The sequence below is a fragment of the Schistocerca gregaria genome, chromosome 5 (genome assembly GCF_023897955.1).
Source record: "Schistocerca gregaria isolate iqSchGreg1 chromosome 5, iqSchGreg1.2, whole genome shotgun sequence".
NCBI classification, from domain to species: Eukaryota; Metazoa; Arthropoda; class Insecta; order Orthoptera; family Acrididae; genus Schistocerca; species Schistocerca gregaria.
In genome coordinates this window covers 481269327-481296081 of record NC_064924.1, presented here as the reverse complement: position 1 = coordinate 481296081, position 26755 = coordinate 481269327, and the positions used below count along the sequence as shown (strand labels likewise).

Below are 26755 nucleotides of genomic sequence, written 5' to 3'. Positions count from 1 at the left end.
AGATCTCAGAGGTCGTTCTTCCCGCGCGCCATTTGAGAGCACGACGACAGAGAACCAGCTTGAAGCCCGCCGCTGTGGCTGACCGATTCTATGCTCTTCAGTCCGGAACCACGCGGCTACTACGATCGCAGGTTCGAATTCTGCCTCGGGCATGGATGTGTGTGATGTCCTTAGGTTAGTTAACTTTATGTAGTTCTACGTCTAGGAAACTGATGACCTCAGATGTTAAGTCCCATAGCGCTTAGAGGTATTTGAACCATCTGAACTAGCTTGAAGGTGGTTCGTTGAACCCTCTGCAAGGCACTTAACTGTGAATTGCAGAGTAATTATGTAGATGCAAATCTCAAATGTTCGGGTAATGCTTTTTTAAAATGCTATATTTCACTGAACTGCAATTTCTTTGATGTAATACTAAAGCAATTTACTAAGCAGTAATATAAAGAAATGAGTATTATTATTGTATTTAAAAAATTATTGTGATTATAAAGCTTATTATTATTAAAATTCCTCCCATGAACCATGGACCTTGCCGTTGGTGGCGGGGGGGGGGGGGGGGGGGGGGCTTGCGTGCCTCAGCGTTACAGATGGCCGTACCGTAGGTGTAACCACAACGGAGGGGTATCTGTTGAGAGGCCAGACAAACGTGTGCTTCCTGAAGAGGGGCAGCAGCCTTTTCAGTAGCTGCAAGGGCAACAGTCTGGATGATTGATCTGGCCTTGTAACACTAACCAAAACGGCCTTGCTGTGCTGGTACTGTGAACGGCTGAAAGCTAGGGGAAACTACAGCCGTAATTTTTCTCAAGGGTATACAGCTTTACAGTAATCATGGAGAGCTGCATCAAACCAGTCTTAGGACTGAAGACCACAACAACAAAATTATTAAAATATTCTATTCATATGTGGAACGCTAAAAATTAAAGTGGCGGCAATTTATATTTACGGGGTGGCGACGGAGAGGGAATGAGAAGCTGCAAACAGCAGAATGGGCCGATCAGGAGAGCTCAGTGTTTTCGAACGTGGACTAGTCGTTGGATGTCACCCATGTAACATATCCATCACTGATATTTAAATCCTTCTAGAGCTGACAAAGTCGACTGCTGGTGACGAGAGATTCAAGTCGAAACGTTGACACAATTAAACCAGTATCAGGCGGTCATTACGTGCTGACGGACAGGGTGGTTGTAAAAAAATCGCTTGAACTAGGCGGAAGGAATCAGTATGAATTTTGAAGGGCTACCAGTCGTCCAACTAGCACAATGTCGGTGCATTAAAGAAAAATGAGGTGCAATGGTCGAACAGAGCTGCTCAAAAGCGACACATTTCCGTAGTCAAGACTGAACGACGCTTCAGGTGGCGTGAAGAGAATCGCCAATTGACAGTGTATGTTTGGATACGAATGATTTGGATTGATTAATCACTCTATATCCGATGGAGGGCTTTAGGTTTGGCGATTGCCTGCAGAACGTAACATGCCTTCATCTGCAGTGCTGTACTGCGAACAGTGAAGAATGGAGGAGGGGGTGTTACGGTATTGAGAGGTTTATGTGGTTAAGGCGTGGTCTACTTATAGCGTTAAAGATAGCTCTAAATATGCAAGGATATGAATACAATTTACAGCATTTTGCACTGCGTACAGCAGAGGAGACGATGACTGCTTCAACACGACAGAGCACTCTGACGAAAAACAGCTTCTGTGAGCCAATGGATTGTCGACAATAACATGCGTAAATGGACTGGCATGCCCTGAATCCCAACCTTAAACCAATTTACCACATTTAAGACGAGTTAGAACGTTGACTTTGCTCCAAACCGCAACCCATAGTTCCAGGCTTCTTTGGAAGTATGGGCTGCTACTCGTCCACATTCAGATACCTCACTGAAAGTGTCGGCAGCATTGTTCAGACCGTCATGAAGGCGAAGGATGGACACACTCCACGTTAATGTCCACTAATAGGTGTCTGGATACTTTTGATCAGATACTATAGGATAGCATGAAACTTCCCCTTTGAATGTAAAGAAAGACTGTGCTGGCAAACTTCTACTTTACTTAATACTGAAACAGCTGAGTGAAACTGAACATGCTAAGACAGTTTTCTCTTATTCTGATCATATCTAAACTGACACACAATATTTTAGCGCAACGCAATCTGACTTCTAATAATTCCTAGAAAATAATAGCCCTGACTAACAATAACCTATCCTTCATGAATGACTTATCTCACAAAAATCTTCTTTACTCGAACTACTACAATACTGTCAGCTAAAGAAAATATTCTAACTACTGAAGGCACTAACTACTGATAGGCATATAGTTAGCAAATGAAAGATTTTGATAGAGAACAAACAATGTATTTACCTTAATGTTCAAAAGTCAAATATTCGTGACACCCAGTTTGACAAATTTCCTTTTTCTCACGGACACACGTCCAGATCGTACGTTCATATTAACATCTCAAAACTCTGGCATCCGTCACTGATGGCGGCTCACCTCCAACAGCCCGTAGCGTTGGTCTGTTGGAGGCTAATAAATAATCCAACAATGAGTCCAACCAGCCACACACTGCACACAGCGCATTCAGCGATTTTAATGCAGAGCGCTACGTGGCGTAACCAACATCAAAACCTAAACAGCCTACTTACAAGCAGAACGGTTTCCATTTACTCCCATGAACTCTAGCAACTGGACAGGTTATGTTATTCCCGGTACCAGGGCAGTGTGCTAGTACAAGAGAGTGAACATAAATTTTATTTCACCTTTTTAGAAACGCCATGTTTACGTGCATGGTACAATAGTCGCATTAGTTCAAAGCGTTTCTGTTTTGCTTGTTGGTGTTCCGGTTGCTATGGGTTCATTTATTGATTGTCATTTTTTATTTATAGTTCAGTGTTGCTATTTGAGTTTACAGATGGCCATTTTGTCATCTGGAGATAATGAGTGGAGCTGTAGCCCCTAGAAAATGGTGTGCCAAGTGGAGAAATCGAAACATTTACGACGTATTCTTCTGTTTGGGTTCAATAGAGAGGTGGCAGCTGCAGAGGTAGCTAGAAACATCTGTTACGTGTATGGGGATAATGCTTTTGGACAGAGCACGGCAAGAAAATGGTTTTCTATTTTTAATGGGGATCGTTTTGACATTGACTCTCAGCATTCAGGAAGACCTACCGGATTCAAGGAAGATCGTTTAAATGCATTAATCACAATGATCCACGTCAATGGTTCAAATGCTCAAATCGCTCTACAGCCGGCCTGTGTATCCAAGCGGTTCTAGGCACTTCAGTCCGGAACTGCGCGACTGCTACAGTCGCAGATTCAAATCCTGCCTCGGGCATGGATGAGGGTGATGTCCTTAGGTTAGTTAGGTTTAAGTAGTGGTAAGTCTAGGGGACTGATGACCTCAGATGTTAAATCCTATAGTGCTCAGAGCCATTTGAACCATCTGAAATCGCTCTAAGCACTAAGCGACTTAACATCCGAGGTCATGAGTCCCCTAGACTTAGAACTATTCAAACCTAACTAAGCTAAGTACATGACACACATCCATGAACGAGGCAGGATTCGAACCTGCGACAGTAGCAACAGCGCGGTTCCGGACTGAAGTGCCTAGAACCGCTCTGTCACAGCGGCCGGCGCCATGTCAATGTACTCGAGAACTGGCAGATGTGACGAACTGTGATCATTCCTCCATTGTGCGACGCTTGCATGCAATGAGGAAGGTTAAAGAATTGGGTATTTGGGTACCGTATAAACTAAACCAAGATCACAAACATTAGCGAGTCTCGCGGGTCTCTGTTTTCTCGTTATCAATTGGCTCTTGAACAGCATCGACCATTACTATTCTGTATCGTTACTGGTGATGGGAAATGATGTATTTATGCTAATGCAACGAAAAGAAAGGAACGACTGAGATAAATCAAACCAGCAATTCACCGTATAAAAAAAGACATGCGCGCGTCCACAAAAGTGGGGTTACTTATCTGATGGAACAGCGACGGTGTGATGTACGAGGATTGTTTTTTAAGTAAGTGCCATTTTTATTTTAAAAAAAGATATTTTTCTACATAGTTGCCTTGTATATTTAAGCACTTGTCATACCGTACAACTAAGTTTTTAATTCCCTCTTCAAAGAATTCGGCCGCCTGCTCCGACAGCCAAGAGTTCACGGCCGCTTTCACTTCATCGTCGTCATTGAAGCGCTGCCCGCCAAGATGGTGTTTCAGGTACCGGTAAAGGTGAAAATCGCTAGGAGCAAGGTCGAGGCTGTATGGTGCATGGTCCAAAACTTCCCAGCCAAAAGAATCAATCAAACCTCGAGTCTTTTGAGAGGTGTGAGGCCTAGCGTTATCGTGCAGGAGCAAAACTCCTTTTGTCAGCATGCCGCGCCTTTTGTTTTGAATTGCTCTGCGGAGCTTCTTTCGAGTTGCACAGTAGGCATCTGAGTTGAATGTCGTTCCTCGTGGCATAAAGTCCACTAGCAAAACACCGCGCCGGTCCCAGAACACAGTTGCCATAATCTTGCGCTTTGACAGTGTCTGTTTGGCTTTGACCTTGACGGGTGAGGTTGTGTGTCGCCATTCCATCGATTGTCGCTTGCTTCGGGAGTGATATGGGATACCCTTGTTTCATCTCCAGTGACAATTTGACTCAACATGTCATCCCCTTCTTCCTCGTAATGAATAAAAAAGTCCAATGAAGTGGCAAATCTCTTCCCTTTGTGGTCCTCTGTGAGGAGTCTGAGTACCCACCGAGAACACAGTTTCTTAAAGTTTAGGTTTTCAGACACAATTTTGTACAAAACCGATCTTGAAACTTGTGGAAATTCCAAAGAAAGAGTGGAAATTGTGAATCTTCTGTCCTCACGGATCTTTGTTTCTACTGCAGCCACCAAATCATCAGGGAGACGGCCTGAGCGCTCTTCGTCATGGACGTTTTGACGGCCATTTTTAAACTCTCTAACCCATTGACGCACTTTACCTTCACTCATTGCATTCAAGCCATAAACTTCTGTTAACTGACAATGAATTTCTGCAACTGATAGGCTTCTCGCGGTCAAAAAACGTGTCACTGACCGTATCTCACACGCGGCGGGCGATTCAATAATCGTAAACATTATAAAGTAGCACAGTGATGCTTACACGTCAGCTACACAGCTGAAACTTGCATCAGTGTGAACGGGAAGGCTGCTGGCAAGTGGCGCGGCGGCTTGTTGCGGCGTCCGCGCGAACTACGGGACTATACGCGCGAACGGCCCTTACTTAAAAAACAACCCTCGTACTACGAATTGCTTCCCCGGCGTGTAGCCATCACTGCTGACATTTATTGCTAACAACTGAGGCTTCTTGTAGACACAAACCAAGATCAACGACCAGGAAGACTGCGTGAAGTGATTCTACTTTATGATAAAGCCCGCCAGTATTCTGTTACACTGACAAAAAACGTTATACAAGAGTTGGGTTGGGAAGTCATTCAGCACCATTCTTATTCACCTGATTTTCATCTTTTCCGATCGCTGTCGAACAACCCTCAAAGAACTTCCTTCCTGAACGAACATGCATTCTGAACGTGTCTCGACAAGTTCCTCAAGCCAAAGCTATGTGATTTCAACAGTCGTGGAATCGTGAAGATATGCTGCCACTGTCAGACTGTTGTGAATAGTGAATGAGAATATATTATTGATGACTAAAGTCCCTGTTATGTGTTATAGCGTGACTGAGTAGGCCGTCCCCTAATCAATAAAAGTTTGAGTTTCTCCATTTAATATGAATTTCGAGAAAGAGTTCAATTGGACTCGAGATAAGTATCAAAACATCAAATTGGCTCTTGCTTGCAAAGTGGACGATCTCGGAATTAAATTTTTGCAACGTGGTGATTTAATTACGGGATATAATTCTATTTACAGTAGAATATTTGTTTTGACATTTGTCTGGCTTTGAATTGCTTAGATGCCTTTATTGAAGTGTTTTGGATTTTCACGTCAGAGGAAGGTGAGATGTAAGCGCCGCGTTTATTCCGTGGACGAGGAGAGAGCGGTTTTGCTTTATTCTGTTTTGATGGACGAAGACGTGTACGTGAATCAGTAATCCGTCTTGGTGATTTGTCCGTATTATTTCTAGGGAAAAATGCTACATTATGTATTTGGTACGTTAATCCAGTTCTGTCGCGTGATAACGTCGACGAGAGTAGTTTAAAGTCACAGAGAGAACACAAATAACACTGTTATAGGACGCGCTCAAGTGCATTGTTTGCGATTGACTTTGTCGAATTAATTGAAAACACGCAGATTTGAATAGCAACACTATAGACAGTAGTGTAGTGCGTAAATAATTAGCGGAGATTAAAATATTGAATTTTGAAATAATCGGCAATACGGAGTAGCTTACTGATTCCGTTGCTAGGTTACATGAATCATTCAGCACAATTACAGTTGTATACGAAATCACACTATTTAAGATGAGTGGATGCAGAGTGACTGCAGTTTTATTTCAGCAGGATCAATAAACCGCAGTTCTACATATTCAATGTTGTTCGCTTTTCTTTCAGTAAAACCAATCTTTTGAACTGTGAATGCCAGCACACTACATACCTGTCGGAATTTTGGTGAGGGTGACCAGACTTTGACTTCGAGATGAAAAAAAAACTGAATTAAAAATACAAATCCACACTAGGACACTAACTGAATAGTGTCCCTCGCTCCTTCCCTGATGCGAGCAAGCCGGCAGACAAGCGGTTCACGTGGTGATGCGAGAGAAGAAGGGAAAAAAAAACGGTGCAGTGTACCTGTTGTGTTAATTAAACCTATGAAAAAAGCTACGAGCTTATGCACCATCCCAGTACACTGATCCGTTTTTGAACAAGTGATAAGTAGAGACAGTGGATTAATGAAAAAAAATACGGCGTGCTATTGTAAAAAAAAAAGAAAAGAAAAAAGCATAATGCTGTTCAGATCTCTGTAATAAACGAAGTTGTATCAAAAGCAACCATGCTGCTTGGTGGACCGCTGGTAGCTACAATGGTAGACACTTACATCTTTTTTTCTTTTGTTTCTGGACAAAGTTATTTGGGTTGGTCTACGTACGTAGGACAGTCTGTACATAGAAAAAAAATATTGTTCAGTATTCTGTCCTCTTTCAATACAGAGCTGACGTAAGTCATGGGGTAGCGATATGCACATGTACAGATGGCGGTAGTGTCGCGTACAAATGATACGATAGGGCAGACCATTGGCGGAGTCTCATTTGTACTCAGGTGATTGTGGTGCCAGGGCGGGAATTAAAGGGCTTTGAACGCAGAATGATAGAGCTTGACGCACGCGACATTCCTTTTCGGAAATCGTTAGCCAATTCAGTATTCCGATTTCCACAACGTCAAGAGTGTGCAGAAAACATCAAATTTCAGGCATTACTTGTCACCAGAGATAATGCAGCCGGCCGCGGTGGTCTCGCGGTTCTAGGCGCGCAGTCCGGAACCGTGCGACTGCTACGGTCGCGGGTTCGAATCCTGCCTCGGGCATGGATGTGTGTGATGTCCTTAGGTTAGTTAGGTTTAAGTAGTTCTACGTTCTAGGGGACTGATGACCACAGCAGTTGAGTCCCATAGTGCTCAGAGCCATTTGAACCATTTTTTAGATAATGCAGTGACGACGGCCTGCACTTCATGACCCAGAGCAGCGACGTTTTTGCAGAGTTGTAAGTGCTGATACACAAGCAGCACTGCTTGAAATTACCGCAGAAATCAATGCGAGACGTAGGACGAAAGTTAGGACAGTGCGGCGAAATTTGACGTTGATGGGCTATGCTAGCAACTACGGCAAGTTGAAAAAGAGAGAGTTAGAGGGAGATATTTACTCGGGTAAGTCAATTATTATCCGTAATTTAATTATATTTTTGTTTATTTTGGTAGTACTGTAGTTTAACGTTGATGACGCGTGCTTTGCATATTTGTTGTTATGTCTCTGCAATTTTCAAGCTGGCTAGGTTAGTTTCGTTATGGCTGCCGTGCTGTTAATCATGGCTGCTCCGCTGTCTATTTGCACCAAAGAAGAGCAACGTTCAATGATCCGTTTTTTGTGGTCGGAAGGCGTGTCAGGGGCCGAAATTCATGGAAGACTTTCGTTACAGTAAAGGAACAGTGTTTTGCCATAACGGAGTGTCTACAAATGGATTGAAAAGTTCCGAAATGGTCGCACAAGTGTTGCGCACGATGAAGGCGCCGGAGGCCCGTTTAACGCAACAAATGAAGAAACCATTGAGCGTTCACGTGAAATAACTCTCTTAGACGATTAACTATTGACGAAGTGGCACATCGTCTGCAAATTAGCCACGGTTCTGCCTACGAAATCATCCACAACAGACTTGGGTTTTATAAAGTATGTGGCAAAATGGGTCCCAAAACAGCAAAAACAAACGCGCTTGGACATCTGCAAAATAACATTTGGATCGCTGTGGTAACGAAGGAGAGAACTTCTTGGACAGGATCATTACTGGTGACGAAACATAGATTCATCATCACGAGCCGGAGAGTAAACGGCAGAGTATGGAATGGAAACATCCAAATTCGCAGTGTAAGACAAAGCTCAAGACCCAACCGTCCGCAGGAAAACTGATGCTTACGGTTTTTTGGGACGCACAAGGAACAGTACTGGAACATTATGGGGAAAGGGGCACAACAATAAACAGTGTACGCTACGGTGAGATGCTCAGTGCCAGGCTAAATCCTGCAATTCAAAGCAAATGCCAAGGATTACTGTCAGAAGGTATTGTATTGTTGCACGGCAATGTCCATCCGCATACTGTTGCCTGCACTCCTGAAACGCTCCAGAAACTCAAATTTGAAGTACTGGATATTTGAAGTACTGGACGATCCTCCATGAAGTCCCGACATTGCCCCTTCTGACTATCGCTTGTTTGGTCCAATCAAATAGCCATTAAGGGGCCGTCGATTTGCCTCGACAAAGCAGTGAAAGAAGCGGTGCATTCATGGCTCGCAGATCATCAGAGAACCTTCTTTATGAGGGCATCAGGAAGCTTCTAGAACGATGGACCAAGTGCGTTGAAACGCAAGGAGACTATGTCGAAAATGATGCTCTTGTAAGTTTCCTATTTGATTACAATAAAATTTTATAACTACTTTGCGTATAATAATTGACTTACCCTCGTACATGCGTGTATGATAAATCCCTTCCCTCAAAAATATTTTACTTCTTCATACCTCCTCTGTGTTATCACGGATGACATGTCACTGATGTCATTTGTACTAAGACTGCAGTACACTCGAAGTGCCTATTTGCTTCCACCGCCCTGAGTGGAAAGCATGGGTTCTAATAAAGAGCACGTAGGTCGTGAATCCGTTATCTTGAAGTTGCAAGAGACTCTTAGCGAGGGACTGTTGTTTTAGAAGTAATTAAATTTCCAATCAGTTTGTTCATACGGAATGCCACTCGTTTTTTATTGGCAGAACACAAGAAATTGCACAGTTATATTCCATTTTACAGTCACAGATGATTTTTACCCTTCAATTAATTAATGAACTATATATTTCCGTAATTAGTGTAACACTGTTCTCAATTCATCAGGTTACCTTCCATTCAGAAAGCTGTTGCACTCACCGACTGTTATATTGACTTGTAAATTATAGATTGCAGCAATCAGTCGTCCTATTTTAAATTTTATTGTGCAGATTTAGATTTCAGCTAGAAGCTAGTCATTCTCAATACACTATTATTTTCGCTCGATGTGTGTAAGTCCTTGTTGATCAGTTTTCACCCACAGCTCATTGAATACTCAATTCTATGTCTAAATAACCGTACATTGCTAATAAAGTCTTAAGTAACACCGACCGCGGCAGACAACATGTCTGTCCTCCAAGGCTTCCCAGCCAGCTCTATTTTTACAAAACCATCTATTAGTAATGAAATCTTAACGGACACTGACCGCGGCAGACAACATTCTGTCCTCCGACACTGCCGAATCAACTATTCACAAACTAGGTTTTAAATGACACTGCAGCGGACAACATGTCCGTCCTCCGAACTGCCGAACCAGCTCTCATCTTACAGCCGAACCACTTCACCCGCCATCCAAGTTAGGCGCGATCCGAAGATCACCGAAGAGCTTCGTCTGCCTTTTCGTTTGGCAGTTGTTTATTATTCTGGTGGTTATTAATACTTGTGAAATAAGAGAATGATAGCACGCTACTGAGAGACACTTTAATTTGAAATTCAATTAAATACGCTGTTTAGTTTGTCAAATATTAATAACAGAAAATCGTCACTTTGGCTCGCAACTACCGAACGCAGCAGCCAATCGCGAAGAAGGACCACAGTTTAGGCGGTCTTGACCTAATAAATCTCGGGTGAACAGCCTGGTATGAGTGTGCATAGGACACAATATTTCGGCAATCGACTACGTTGCCATCATCAGGTGCGCTGATGTACTGACCGGCGGTGGGCCGGCGCCATGTACACAGGATGTTACAAAAAGGTACGACCAAACTTTCAGAAAACATTCCTCACACAAAAATAAAGAAAATATGTTATGTGGACATGTGTCCGGAAAAGCTTAATTTCCATGTTAGAGCTCATTTTAGTTTCATTATTCCACCTACGCTCACTGGAGCACGTTATCATGATTTCATACGGGATACTCTACCTGTGCTGCTAGAACATGTGCCTTTACAAGTACGACACAACATGTGGTTCATGCACGATGGAGCTCCTGCACATTTCAGTCGAAGTGTTCGTACGCTTCTCAACAACAGATTCGGTGACCGATGGATTGGTAGAGGCGGACCAATTCCATGGCCTCCACGCTCTCCTGACCTCAACCCTCTTGTCTTTCATTTATGGGGGCATTTGAGAGCTCTTGTCTACGCAACCCCGGTACCAAATGTAGAGACTATTAGTGCTCGTGTCTCCAGGGCTGCATCAGAGCATCAGGGATTCCATGCGACGGAGGGTAGATGCATATATCCTCATTAACGGAGGACATTTTGAACATTTCTTGTAACAAAGTGTTTGAAGTCACGCTGGTACGTTATGTTGCTGTGTGTTTCCATTCCATGATTAATGTGATTTGAAGAGAAGTAATAAACTGAGCTTTAACATGGGAAGTAAGCGTTTCCGGACACATGTCCACATAACATATTTTCTTTCTTTGTGTGTGAGGAATGTTTCCTGAAAGTTTGGCCGTACCCCCGAAGTCGGTACACTCTGGGAAATATCCTTTTTCTTCTTAATCCGGGTGATCGCGGGTTCCCACGCCTTGCTAAGGATGTAACCGCTGTCACGATTTAGTTGTGACTTCCTCACTCTGATATCTATGGCATAATTGATGACACAGTCCCAGTATTTCGAAGTCTGTGTCAGGACTTTGGTTTGGTCATAATCCATGCTGTGGAGTTCCGACAGGCAAGGCTCAGCGATTGCCGACTTACTGCTGTTGCAGTTTAGTGTGCCGTCGATCGTCTTCCTCACGATACTCGTATCGAACAAACCATCTGACATCGGTACCTCACGCCACATTGTGTCATCTTGCCAGTGCTGCCTTCTCAAGTACTCTACAAATAGCTCTTGTAGACGAATATGATGGCTGCAAAGAAGACCAATACAAGGGCCTTTGTCAACAGCACGTGGCCTGCAGCACCCCTCCTGGGCACGTGATCATATCAGTTCCACCACTGACGATTGGAAAACTGTGTGCCGGCCGCGGTGGTCTCGCGGTTCTAGGCGCGCAGTCCGGAACCGCGCGATTGCTGCGGTCGCAGGTTCGAATCCTGCCTCGGGCATGGATGTGTGTGATGTCCTTAGGTTAGTTAGGTTTAAGTAGTTCTAAGTTCTAGGGGACTAATGACCACAGCTGTTAAGTCCCATAGTGCTCAGAGCCATTTGAACCATTTGAAAACTGTGTCCGGGTTAGGCGAGTCCCAATTTCAATTGGTAAGAGTTTTGGGAGGGTACAAGTGTGGCGCAAACTCGACGTAGCCATAGATCTAAGTTGTCAACAAGTCACTATGCAAGCAGGTCGTGGCTTCATAATGCCGTGGGCTGAGTTTACGTGGAATCAATTGGTTACTCTGCTCCAGCTGAACCGATCATTGACTGGAAATGGTTATGTTTGGCTGCCTGAAGACCATTTGCAGCCATTCATGTACTTTATGTTCCCGAACAGCGTTGGAACTTTTATAGATGAACTGCGGTCTTGTCATCGGGCCACAACTGTTCGCAATATATTTGGAGAACATTCTGGATCAGGACAATTCGAGGGAATGGAAGCATGACTCACCTATGATCTATTGGGTCATTGCAAATTTTGGTGACATACATCTGAGTAAATTAGCTTACCACGCCCATTTTCATTCTCTGGTTTCCTATGGCATCATATTCTGTGGTAACTCATTGAGTAAAAGAGTGTTCATTGCACAAAAGCGTGTAATCAAAATAATTGCTGGAGCTCATCCAGGATCATCCTGTAGACACTTATTTAAAGAGCTAGAGATCTTCACTGCAGCCTCACAATGTATATACAGGGTGAGTCACCTAACCTTACCGCTGGATATATTTCGTAAACCACATCAAATACTGACGAATCGATTCCACAGACCGAACGTGAGGAGAGGGGCTAGTGTAACTGGTTAATACAAACCACAAAAAATGCACGGAAGTATGTTTTTTAACACAAACCTACGTTTTTTTTAAAAATAGAACCCCGTTAGTTCTGTTAGCACATCTGAACACACTCTATTCCACTCCATAACTGAAAACGGAAACCACGTGTGTACGTGTACCTCACCCCTCATGGTAATGTACATGTGCGTCAGTGAAAAAGACCAATAAAAAGGTGTTAGCACGTGGACGTAATGTGCTGTTTCAGTCTCTTCTGTACCTAAGGTCCATCACCGTTCCCTTTGGATCCCTATGTAATTCGGTGCTCTCTGATACACGCGATCGAACAGCAGAGGAGTGGTACTCAAGCGTCAACTTTAGGTTACAATATCTCCGGATGTAATTAACATTTTACAATGCAACAAACGGCACTGATTACTTATTTGTTTATATGGTCAGATCTGCTAACAAAACTAACGGGGTTCCATTTAAAAAAATTAGGTTTGTGTTAAAAAACGTACTTCCGTGAATTTTTGTATGGTTTGTATTAAACAAGTACACTAGCCCCTCTCCTCACGTTCGGTCTGTGGGGTCGGTTCGTCAATATGGTTTACGAAACATATCCAGCGGTAACGTTAGGTGACTCACCCTATATATATATCACTCATGAAATTTGTTATTAACAATCCGAACGAATTCAAAAGTAATAGCAGTGTACATGACTACAATACTAGGAGAAAGGATGATCTTCACTACTCAAGGTTAAATCTGACTTTGGCTCAGAAGGGGGTAAATTATGCTGCCACGAAAGTCTTTGGTCACTTACCTAATAACACCAAAAGTCTGACAGATAACCATATAGCATTTAAAAGGAAATTAAAAGAATTTTTAATGACAACTCCTTCTACTCATTAGATGAATTTTTGGATAAAGGAAGTGGGTAATTTCCCCAACCCCCACAAAAAAATTTAAAAATACTGTCATGTAATATTTTGTGTAATGTAATATCTTGTACAGACACCTTTTATTAACCTGACACGTTCCACATCATTACGAAGTGTCGTATTCATGATCTGTGGTTCAAATGGCTCTGAGCACTATGGGACTCAACTGCTGTGGTCATCAGTCCCCTAGAACTTAGAACTACTTAAACCTAACTATCCTAAGGACATCACACACATCCATGCCCGAGGCAGGATTCGAAACTGCGACTGTAGCAGTCGCAGGTTCCGGACTGCGCGCCTAGAACCGCGAGACCACCGCGGCCGACTCATGATCCATGACCGAGCGAAGTTGCGAAGTGGTTAGCACACTGGACTCGCATTCGGGAGGACGACAGTTCAATCCCGCGTCCGGCCACCCTGATTTAGGTTTTCCGTGATTTCCCTAAATCGCTCCAGGCAAATGCAGGGATGGTTCCTTTGAAAGGGCACGTCCGACATCCTTCCCTAATCCGATGAGACCGATGACCTCGCTGTCTGGTCTCCTTCCCCAAACAACCCAACCCAACCCATGATCTATGGGACAAGTAGTAATCTAATCTGGATGGGACTTCCAACGACTTGTTGAAACCATGCCACGTCGAGTTGCTACACTACGCCGGGCAAAACGAGATCCGACGAGATGTTAGGAGGTATCCCTCGGTTTCTGTCGTCTCACTGTATTAGCGCAACTATGACGTCACAAGCTACGTGTCATTAGTCGCGGGTCAGAGCCGACGTCCGGTATCGGTAGGCTCAATTGACCCGGAAGAAGGGTGAGGGAAGAGGGTAGCGCGCTATCGTGACGCGTTCTGCATTGGCACCTGCACCTGTGCAGGTGCGACTCAGCCAACGGGAGGCGGGTCGCGGTCCGCGTGTTAATCGGCGAGCAGAGTGGCAGTGTGGGGGGCGGGGCGACCACGTGACCAGCTGCCGGCGCAGTCCGGCGGGCTGGTCTGGCCGCACTGGCAGTGGCGCTCAGAGCTCGCCGCTCAGTCAGTCAGGCGCAGCGCGTCCCAGCGGCGCGAAAACACACGCTCTACAGCAGCCGCCGACACGAACGAGACGCCGGCGCCCCCGCCCCTCGACGACCTCTCACCGCCACGCTGCCCCACAACAGGTAAGCCCGTCGCCCATGTCGGGGTCTTCGAGTCTCCAAAGGAGTTGGACGCAGCTTAACACAATTACTTCAAAATGGCAACCTCGACTGATCGAGTGCAAGTGCTCCAGTCTCTCGTCGTGGTCACTGGTTGCACACACGTCTTCGGCAAGGGCGCCAAGTCTAAATGAAGTGCTATTGTGTTTCTATATTGACCAGTTGCTGAAACAATAAGGAAAATTGATAATCTGTGACCTGCGAATTTCTGCCACTCTGAGCTTCGAGCCGGTATTTCCTGTGCTTCGCGAGCTGTCGCTCTAACCTTTTCTTCTAACAAAAAAAAAAAAAAAAAAAAAAAAAAAAAAAAAAAAAAAAAAAAAAAAAAAATTCTCTGAGCACTATGGGACTTAACATCTACGGTCATCAGTCCCCTAGAACTTAGAACTACTTAAACCTAACTAACCTAAGGACATCACACAACACCCAGCCATCACGAGGCAGAGAAAATCCCTGACCCGCCGGGAATCGAACCCGGGAACCCGGGCGTGGGAAGCGAGACGCTACCGCACGACCACGAGATGCGGGCTTTCTTCTAACAGGATTTGTTTCGAGAATTCTTGCTTTTCGAACAATGCCCCCCAACCACTTTTTTTATTATAATTTTTTTGCTATGGCTTGCTGAGTCGGTGGTAAAGTAATTATACTGGTCACTGGTTGCGCACCCATCTTCGGCATGGGCGCGAGGTCTAAATGAAGTGCTATTGTGTTTCTATGTTGACTAGTTGGTGAAACCATAAGAAAAATTGACAATTTGTAACCTGCGAATTTGTGCCACTCTGAGCTTCGAACTGGTATTTCCTGTGCTTCGAGAGCTGTCGCTCTAACCTTTTCTTCTAACAGGATTTGTTTCGAGAATTCTTGCTTTTCGAACAGTGCCCCCAAACACTTTTTTTATTATAATTTTTTTGCTGTGGCTTGGTGAGTCGGTGGTAAAGTAATTATACTGGTCACCGGTTGCACACCCGTCTTCGGCATGGGCGCGAGGTCTAAATGACGTGCTACGGTCGCAGGTTCGCATCCTGCCTCGGGCATGGATGTATGTGATGTTTTTGGGTTAGTTAGGTTTAAGTAGTTCTACGTTCTAGGGGGCTGATGACCTCAGAAGTTAAGTCCCATAGTGCTCAGAGCCATTTGAACCAATCTAAATTACGTGCTGTTCTGTTTCTCTTGTGGCCGAGCGGTTCTGGGCTCATCAGTCCGGAACCACGCTGCTGCTACAGTCTCAGGTTCGAATCCTGCCTCGGGCATGGATGTGTGTGATGTTCTTGGGTTAGTTAGGTTTAAGTAGTTCTAAGTTCTAGGGGACTGTTGACCACCGATGTTAAGTCCCATAGTGCTCAGAGCCATTTTTGTTGTCTTTCTATGTTGGCTAGTTGGCGAAACAATAAGAAAAATGGATAATTTGTGACATTGTGAATTTCTGCCACTCTGAGCTTCGAACCGGTATTTCCTGTGCTTCACGATCTGTCGCTCTAACCTTTTCTTGTAATGGGATCTGTTTCAAGAATTTTTGAATTCTTGCTTTTCGAGCAGTGTCCTCAACCACTTTTTTTGTCAACCACTTTTTTGCTGTGGCTCGGTGGGTCAGTGGTAAAGTAACAATACTATCGATTCAAAGGTCTTGAGTTCGGTTCCCAGTCAGATTCAGCATTTTTTACCTCTTACTTATCACTTCTTTCATCTCTGACAATGTTAATTGATGTGAAAAATGGCGCACAGAAACACCTGAAAGAGCTGAAAATGAATAAGTCGCCAGGTCCTGACGGAAACCCAATTCGATTGTACAAACCGTTGGCCCCTTAATTAGCAGTTGGAGCCTTACTTAGCTAGCATTTATCGCGAATCTCTCGCTCAGAGCACAATCCAAAGCGACTGGAAAAAAGCGTAAGGTATGTTCGAACAATAGATAACTACTACGGAGATGATTCGGGAACTCAAACGGAAATCACTGGAGGGAGGGAAAAATTATTTTCGAAGAGCACTGTTGACAAAATTTAGATGACTGGCATTTTTCGCTGTCTTCTGAACGATTCTACTTCCGCCAACGTACATTTCGACTAACGACTACGAAGATAAGATTGAAGAGATTAGGGCTCTTGCAAAGGCTTATATACAGTCGTTTCGCGAGTGGAACAGAATATGATATCAATAGAACGAAAAACCAGTCCAAGTTGTAAATATTTTATTTTTCATTCGATGACTAATTTCGGGCTGAGACCCATTTTCAAATCAACCTTCAGGGCAAAAAACCAAATTTACGCTCATGCATAATTCAGTTATTATCAAATTCTTAAGCATATGCCAAACATACAGAACAATCGTTTTACGCTCACATAACAAAGGAGAAATCGCATTTCCGAAAATTTCAGGAAACGTGTAAAGTGCTTTTACAGTGCATACAGATAACTGGAAGTTTACTCCTTCCTCTGTCGTAAGCAAACCTCTGGAAGGGGGTGCCCTATCAGGATATAGGAAACCTTTTTATTTATAAAAATGTTCTCCAGATATCAAGAATACAAAAATCCATACAATAACCGTAAAAGTCCACAATAAAATTAATACTTTTTAAAATTTTTGCCAAAAAGAGTCAAATACTTAAAATTACTGACCAGTAATACACGGCAGTGCCACATACGGCACGTATTTGAAAGTTGTATGCCATATTGGCATATACATTACTATTACAAGAAAACAAAATATAGGAGAAAATTTTAGAATCTTTACCAAAAAGAGTCAAATACGCCACATACGACGCGTATTACAAAATTATATGCCATGATGGCACGTAAAAATCATTGTGTGTGAAACCGTGAAAGTCAACAATAAAATTATTACTTTTTAATTACTTTGGTTTTCTGCACTTTAGATTGAAATGAAAATGGGTCTCGGCCAGAAACTAGTTATCGAATGAAAAATAAAATGTTTTCAACCTGATATGGTTTTTCCTTCTATTGATTAAAAGAAGTCACTGACCAAAGCTACCCCAGCATGCTGAAAGTTCGTAGAAAGGGAAATGACTAGTAATGGTAGAGGGTACCCTCCACCTCGCACCACACGACGTGCAGATATATATGTAGATGTAGAGTTGCACAGTGGTTCAGAATCCACTTTGAACTCTGTATCCCTTTATAACTGGTTAGGTGAGGTAGCTAAACAGTCGGAGGGAGGAAAGAACATGAGATGAGCTACATTACCGTGTCCATTAAAGCACTGTGATATTCGAAACCACATTCGCTTGATTACAACTTTAACTTAACTTTATTCTTTTCAGACCTCTATCGTCGGCGTAGGCTGTTTGGTCATTGAATGTTGGCGTCCACCATGGAAAACTAAGGCTTTTACTTTCAGCTAGTGGTTTTTGAAGGATTAATTATGGAAATGAAAGGAAAATCTAAAATGTATGGAGTTCTTAATTTGTCATACTTGACCTTGAAATGTAAACTTATTAACTACAAATACACTGTTCAGGGGAGATAAGAAGAAATTTAAGGGAACTAAAAGAAATGTCATTACTTAACTCGATCCTTAGATTAAAATTTTTTCTTCTGGAATAAGGTCCGTCAATTTTTAAAATTGACAGCTAAAACGATGCCTCAAGGGCACTGGTTATCTAAATATCAGGATCTGATTTAGTTCACATACTGCAAGTCCGTTTTGTTGAAAACTGAATCACTTGGAACATTAGGAGTAATCTGCCCTATGTTATTAATCTGTTGGTAGAACTTGTTGTTTGAGCATTAATTGTAAAGTGGTAGGGCTATGAGCAGGAAATTTTGATATGTTTTTTTTTTTATATTTTGGATGCTTTGTGCTTTGAAAATGCTGAACTGTTACATAACAGCCATGGAGTGTAAAATTCTTATGGCTGAGAGCATAGTACGCAAAATTTTGTGCCAGCCATGAGAAGGCACTGCATTAGGAGAGTGGACAAACGTTGCCATTAGGAGTGAAATATCTCTTGGGCGGTTACGTTGCCATCGTCCGTTCTTCAAATGAGAGCGATTTTCTCTCTTCCTTCAAAATTCTTATCCTTTCAGTTAAAAGCAGATAAGATGGTGTAGTAAGTGCAGAAGAACGTCCGTTTAAAACAGTTTTGTGAAATCTCTCTGCAGTTGGAACGTCTCATCCATTAGGTCACCTGATCACGCCTATACGCATAAATCAACCTTCCATTTTCACTGATGTTTCCAGCTATGATTTACGAACATTGCAATCACAGTTTCTCCGACGCATTCTCTGAGAATAGCTTCTCTAGGGGAACGGAGTCCGTAGTGGCCCATGGGTTACTCTGCCGTCAAGGGATGTATAAATGAAACCCATTAATTTCACTGAAATAAGATTAAGACCGGGCGAGGTGGCACAGTGGTTAGGATACTACACTCGCATTCGGAAGGACGACTGTTCAAACCCGCGTTAGGCCATCCTGATTTAGGTTTTCCGTGATGTCCTTACATCGCTTCAGGCAAATTCCGGGATGGCTCCTTTGAAAGTGCACGGCCGACTTCCTTTCCCATCCTTCCCTAATCCAATGGGATAGAAATATCGCTGTTAGATCCTCTCCTCCAATTCAACCAACAAAGACTAATTTTGAATTGTCAGTCGAATTCTCATTAAACTGTAGTATGCTCACTAATGACAGTTTTATTGATGTGACATAATAACACGATCGCCAACCGAAAGTGGAAAATTTATTCCTGAAACGAAGCGGTTGCAATCGAATTTACGTTCAAGTAATAATCAGTAACACGCATGTGGGTGACGTTGGTCATTAGTCAAGCGACAGCTAAGTTGTCAAATCCAAGTTGACAGATAAAACTTCAGTCTTCTTTCAACAAAGTATGGACAAAATTGGAAGTGAATGAAATACTGCATTATGCGATGCGGAAATAATGACGCAGTGTAAACTCACTGTAATCTTTACTGTTACTAATTTTGATTACTAACAAATATTTCCGGATAATTACATTTCACTCTGAAGAATATTACAGTTAATAATAATGGCGTGTGACGAGGGCCTCCCGTCAGGTTGACCGCTAGCCTGGTGCAAGTCTTTCGATTTGACACCACTTCGGCGACTTGCGCGTCGATGGGGATGAAATGATGATGATTAGGACAACACAACACCCAGTCCCTGAGCGGAGAAAATCTCCGACCCAGCCGGGAAACGAACCCGGGCCCTTAGGATTGACACTCTGTCGCGCTGACCACTTTTTTTGTGTGTTTGTTCGTCGCGGACGTCACATGACATCCGTTCAAGTTCGTTATTGATGCTTTCATTCAGTTTTTTTTTATTACAGAGGGCAACCAGCTCTCTGACCGAACACGCTGAGCTACCGTACCGGCTACCACTCAGCTACCGAGGGCGGACAATATTTCAGTTAAATGTGGATCACTTCAAAACAACATCAACAACAAAATGCGATGGCACGCTGAAATACGACAGCCAAGACAACACTGTGTCAATTTAAACGCATAAAATTGATTCGTGTAGTCAAGAAAAAGGAAATATTTATTAAGATTTGGCAGAATCGATGATTTAATACATATTATGAAAACAATTCCAAAAATTATTCATGGTGGTTGTAGTTTAAAAAATTACGCAAAGACTTTGATTAACAAGAAATGAAATTTTAAATCGAGAGAAAAAATTAGTTATACTTTCAGGAAGAGTTATGTTTTACATTAATAGATACTTTCATTCATGATGTGATGCTCGGAACATACGGTAAGATGACATCGACGCTGTTGTAGGTGACAACGGTTTGGGTTAATGATGATAATGACTTTATCATTAAAGTTAACACGTGTTGTCATAATAACCGAATACACTTGCAAGCCTGTTACAAAACAATAAGTGCTGCAAGTGCGGAGTTGACTTCAGCAGCAACAATTGCGATAATCAGGTCTCGTCTCAAAATGAAAATTTTTCTTAGGCGTGCTCCGGCCCATCCAGACACTTTACTGTCATGTCTCATCGCAGCTAAATGACTTACTGTCTCTACTCTCCGCACGTACACCAAATCATTTCTTTCATCTAATCAGACATTATCACTGACTCTATGCAATAAAAATATCTCTGTCATTGCCAGAGTGTCTACTATGCAAAAGTTGCAAAAATTGCTTTTAATCGTTTGTAACCAATTTATTTGTCATGGTTTATTTAACAAAATTTACACAACATTGAAACTTACAATATATAATGCAGAAATAAAGAAAAATTACATTAGTAAAAAGGCTTTGTCAATAATTCAAAAGTAAGTTCTTTCATAGTGTGACATATGACATATTGAATTGTATTGACACTAGAGGAAGATTTGAAAGTGATACGATCTGCATACTCATTTTATATCGAAACGGTTTTCATCCACTACTTCCCCTATGCAACCTTAAGAAGCCTGTAAAAGGAATTGTGAAATACCCTGACTATCGATAAAAATCGAAAGTGCTGACATTACTAATGAACTCTTTGACCAGTCTTGATTAATGGTAGTGAGACATGAACGTCTAACGCAGAGATGCATAACGAGAATTGCAAAGGGAGACAGGACAACAAACAATTGCATCAGGTTCGAACAGACGAGATGAAACGGAGGTTGCGTGGGTGATGACTACGTATAACATGCCAGAGCTGTATAACTGATCGTCTGCACGTAACACAGCCCGCTATCATTTTACTAAACTTTGAGTGTCTTCCACAGTTTCAGGATTGCGGTACCACAGCAGTGAGCCCACGTGTTCAAGTTCCGTTTGGTCTATGGGTGTGGGTTTTAATTGTGCCGTAGTGTTAGTTGTCTGTGTTTGTATTTGTTTGTTTGTGTGTGTGTGTGTGTGTGTGTGTGAGAGAGAGAGAGAGAGAGAGAGAGAGAGAGAGAGAGAGAGGAAGTGGTAGAAAGAGAGGCAGAAAGAGAGAGTGTGTTTCCGCCGTTCTTGGAAGAATAAGTGACACAAATGGGGAGATTTGTCTGTCATACACAATGATGTATAGGCGCAACACAATCAGTTGTATTCTTCCAAATACTGCTTATCAATTAGTTTTCACGTACGATCATCATCAACAATCTGCAATTGTGCCATCAACTCTTGTGGTAAATTCTTCATATGAAACGTGAAGCATTTATTCTACTGACACGCCTGTGCCCTCAGCTGTCTAACACGGTTTCAACGGCTGATTTTTCCACTAAGATATTGCACATTTTCTCGATATATTTTATATCAATAGTTGCAGTTATAGGGTAGCCTAGATATCGATTATGTTGAAGAGAGATACGGTCAAATTTGAATTGAATTGCTCATTTATTAACTGTTGAAAACGAAGAAGTATACCTATTGCCAACCTTCAACAACTTTAAATGTATTTTCTTTGGTGGCACTTCAGCAGAAACAAAGACATTTTATACGAGACAGTGCAAATTACTCGAGTTTTTACCGACTTCTGGTGAGTCTTGCACATATGAAGGGCTTATTTCAATAGTGGTACAAGTCCATTTTTGTTCATTTTGAGATACAGAGTCCTAAAGTTAAATGAGCGCTGAAAAATCTACAATTGAGATACCAGAAATATTCAAGCATGTGGCTTCTTGCTAGAGATGAACGTTTCTTTCTGTTTGTTTGGATTATTAATTTCAGAAGCATTATAGGCAGGAAAGTGGAGGTAATGGTCTTGTACCACTATTGAAATAAGCACTTCATATAAGACTGTTATTGAATCACCTGCGGAAGATCAAAAGCTGTGCCGGGCCCACATTCGAAATCGGAATCTTTGAGGTTAGTGGTCAAGTGTTCTACCGAGTGAGCTATGCAAGGACGACTCACAGCTTTACTTGGGAAGTACCTCATTCCTATATTCCAAATTTCAAAGAATGTCTCATGTGGAACTTGCAGGACTAGCACTCCTGGTTTAACCACTTCTAGGGGGATGCTCCCAGAATGAACTTTACACTCTGCAGCGGAGTAAAAATTTAATTCTGGAAACAACCCTAGAGTATAGCTAAGCCATGTCTGCGCAATATGCTTTCTTCCAAGAGTGCTATTCCTGCAAGTTTCGCAGGAGAACGTCTATGAAGCTCGGAAGGTAGGAGGCTGTGAGCACGAATCGTGAGTCTTCCTTGGGTAGCTCAGTCGGCAGAGCAATTGTCCAAGAAAACCAAAAGTTCCGAGTTCGAGTCTCGGTCCGGCACACACACGTGATCTACTAAGAAGTTTAATATCAGCACACACTGAGCTGTAGATCGAAAATTTTATTCTGGTTTTGAGCCAGTCAGTTGCTGGTAATGCAGTATAAAGCTTCCATAGCTTTAGAAACCTTCGATGTCACCTCGTATTTTTACTGAGTAGTAATTATAACTTTTGTAAAGGTAAATCAATTTTTAAATTCACGATGAACTGAATCCCAATTTTATGTAGCAGTTTGATCACAAAAGCACCGGTAAGAAAGAATTGTTTAGAGGAGTATTATTATCATTGGTAAATCACGTAAAACTACGAGGTACAATCGGTGAAAGGCATAATGTGTGATGTAGACGAGTTAAACTGCTAGGATGGACGTAAAGGCGGCCTCACAACACAAGAGAATGGCCTAGCACTCATAGTTTTAGACGACGACGACAAATGATATTGGAATGATGTAGAAATATTGGGATAATTACTAATTTTCGAAAGAATTCTGTGGACACAAGGCAGATGTGAATACTCGAGCAGAAAATTGACCAGTAAATTATAATTTTAACGATGTGTTGAATATGGTGCAAAATTTGATGTACTCAACGGTAATATTTTATGATAATAGTTGTTGCCGTAAAGGAAAGTGAAAGTAATAAGTTACATCCAAAGGTACAACGGTAGCTCTCTTATTTCATTTAATCATTTAGCTATGAATGAATGTGAAGAATGTATGTATGAACACAAGTGGAGTTAAACATCATCCTGAAGGTAACACAGAGCATATTATACTCATGTGTAGCAAGTATTTTCACGGTGTAGAAGATACATCGTAACACTATTTCAAGATAAATACGCGGGAATTTCAGTAGCAAAATTAAAGTTGGCAGGTCGTCGATTCTCTCACTAACATTTCATTGCACTCAGATTACATCATATGAACAGATATTAAAAAATCCATTGCACAAATAGACTAAGAAATAAACCCTTAAAAGTTCAAAAACAGAAAAATTCAATAATTAGCACACTATAGTAGTGCTTATCAACGCTGCTCTCAGTGCCCTCAGCTTACTCTTCTGGACTCAAAGTAAAGTATGTACAAAGTGCTTTGACTTTAAGTATGGTGGCTAGCGGAGATCATGTCAAGCATGGATATAAAAGTTATCGACAAGAGAGTTCACGCCATTGGTTAGAATGAAGAAAATTGACGTTGTTGAGTTGCTGATTCAGGTATTTAGTTATTCAGACAACAGAAATGCTGAAATTGAGGCCTTGCCTAGAGTGCCCCATTTACGAAGCTCAGCGCCCTAGGTCGCGGCCACTAAAACTAAAACCTCCTCCCGAACAGGCCATGAAGGCCCAACGGTAAGGACCGACCGCCGTGTCATCCTCAGCTCAGAGGCGTCACGGGATGCGGAGACGGAGGGGCACGTGGTCAGCACACCGCTCTCCCGGCCGTATGTCAGTTTCCGAGACCGGAGCTGCTACTTTTCAATCAAATAGCTCCTCAGTTTGTCTCACAAGGGCTGAGTGCACCCCGCTTGCCAACAGCGCTCGGCACACCGGATGGTCACCCATCCAAGTGCTATCCCAGCCCGACAGCGCTTAACTTCGGTGATCTGACGGGAATCGGTGTTACCATCGCGACAAGGCCGTTGGCCCCCGGCCACTATGCCATTAAGCAATTACAGGAAGTATGATGGGTATGGGAAAGGAGCGTGAAACCAGCTTGTCACATCCCACTAGTGGTGTCTATAGCTTGGCATGCTACAGGTGATTGCTTTGCTCGTCCCATCCCTCGGTTGAAGGCTTGGAATACCAACCTACAGGTACATACTTCTTCCTGCCTGTCTGGGTCGCGGCTTACACAGGGTGTAAATTTTAAGTTGACAGACCAGAATAACTCGAAAAATAAGCTTCACACGAAAAAATGAGTAGAATAAAAAGGTGATTATTTTCGAGGGGGTCATCTGCTGGTGCTGGTTCTCGTCAGATCATCGAAGTTAAGCGCTGTTGGGCGGGGTCGGTACTTGGATGGGTAACCATCCGGGCAGCCATGAGCTGTTGCCATTTTTCTGACTGCACTCAGCTCCGTGATGCCAACTGAAGAGCTACTCGACCGAATAGTAGCGGCTCCGGTCAAAGAAAACCATCATAACGACCGGGAGAGCAGCGTGCTGACCACACGCCCCTCCTATCCGCATCCTCACTTGAGGATGACACGGCTGTCGGATGGTCCCGATGGGCCACTTGTGGCCTGAAGACGCTGTGCTGTGCATCTGCTGGTGCCAAAATTAGCCCGCCACCCCAGCTCCCTCGTGGTGGGGCGCGAGGAAACTTTAAAATTTCAAATGCAAACCCCCATTTTTTATTGCAGAATCAGATTGTACATAAAAAAAACTGCTCGTATTTTGTCTTAAACATTTGTTTTGATTCTTGGTAGTTGGCACTGTAATTCAAGAAAATCCATGTTCTCATTTTTGCTCTGAAAATGGTTAGTTTTTTAGTTGCTGAGTTCACTCGTTAGTAAGGAGGATGTTTGGTTAGTTAGTTAGCTAGTCAAATGTTTTGTTTGATAATTAAAAGTTGTGTGTCCTCATGACCACGAAAGAAACAAAACTTATCCGAATCTGCGGGAAAAATTAATATTTGGGTCAACATTTGTAAAACTCTAGTTCCTCTCTCTCAAACCCCACCCTACGGGAAGAGAGGGAGAGTTTTAGTTTTAGCGAATCAAAATTTGCGAAGTAAATAAGTACTTTTATTTATCCGTAACCATGTTCTACCCAAAAATGAGAATATGGATTATCTTGAATTAAAGCTCCAACTATCAAGAATCAAAACAAATGCTTAAGACAAAATATACAAAGTTTTTATGTAGAATTTGTTCCTGCAATAAAAAATGAGGGTTCCCATTTGAAATTTTAAAGTTGCCTCCCGCCCCACCCCCAGGGGGCTGCGGTGGCGGGCTAATTTTAGAACTAGCAAATGTCCCCCTCGAAAATAATCAACTTTGAATTCTACAAATTTTTGCGTGTGAAGCTTCTTTTTCGAGTTATTCTGGTTTGTCAACTTAAAATGTACACCCTGTATTGCCTCTCTGGCACTGTATTCGTTCGCATTGTTTTTCGTTTTCGTTTATTACTGTGTACAAACTTTGCTGCTAGTGGGAATGATCTTTGGCACCCCAAAAATTAGGTTGTTTAGCATCACGATCATATCGTAATAAGGTGAAACCGATGACACTATTCCAATGCAGGGTATGGCCTCGTCCGTCCCGGGGGATGTTTTGGCAGAGAAACGTCACAACATTTCTCTGTATTTTGTATACGATATCTCTCTCCGTCTGTGAGCTTCAGAAAAAGGCTTCAGGACGTGAAACAAGCCATGCTGGTCCACTGTATCCTTGTGCCATAGTACTTTAGATATTGTCAATAAGTAACTGCATCGAAGGCCCAACATTGTCCACTTAACTTTTTCGTATGAGCAAAAATTCCGTTAAGGTTTTGCATCCAAAATTCGGGCCATATCCAGTGCTTCATTTTTGACAAGTTGAAGCCAGTGGGCTGGTCGCATGCTACTTTCGTGACAATCTGTGGAAAGTGGTCGCTGGACTGTGAAACCACGAAGAGGCGGCAAACTGTCTAACATCAAGGAGTCATTCCAGAACGTTGAGATTGTAGGCTTGACCACTCTTTACAGCAGGACGGACGGCAATCCGTTTCAAATCTGACGAAGATATCAGTGCTGGTACTGGCGCAAGGGCTTTGAGCACGCCGTTCAGCGCACACTGTTGGGCATGGAGTTCTGCAGCAAACGACCCCTGCATGTTCCGATCGTTACCGAACATAGTCAGTTACGAT

At 42.7% G+C, this 26755-nt stretch overlaps 1 protein-coding gene and 1 pseudogene across 1 annotated transcript in view; one reads left to right on the top strand and one right to left on the bottom strand.

Annotated features, from left to right (window-relative positions):
- Positions 1-14535: 14535 nt before the first annotated feature.
- The window catches only part of LOC126272283 (uncharacterized), a 309339-nt gene continuing 297119 nt past the window's right edge, over positions 14536-26755 (top strand). Inside the window, exon 1 of the mRNA XM_049975041.1 lies at positions 14536-14696. The gene's annotated coding sequence lies outside the window, so the exon portion shown is untranslated. The remainder of the gene's footprint in view (positions 14697-26755) is intronic.
- Positions 24435-24552, bottom strand: LOC126274458 (5S ribosomal RNA; annotated as a pseudogene).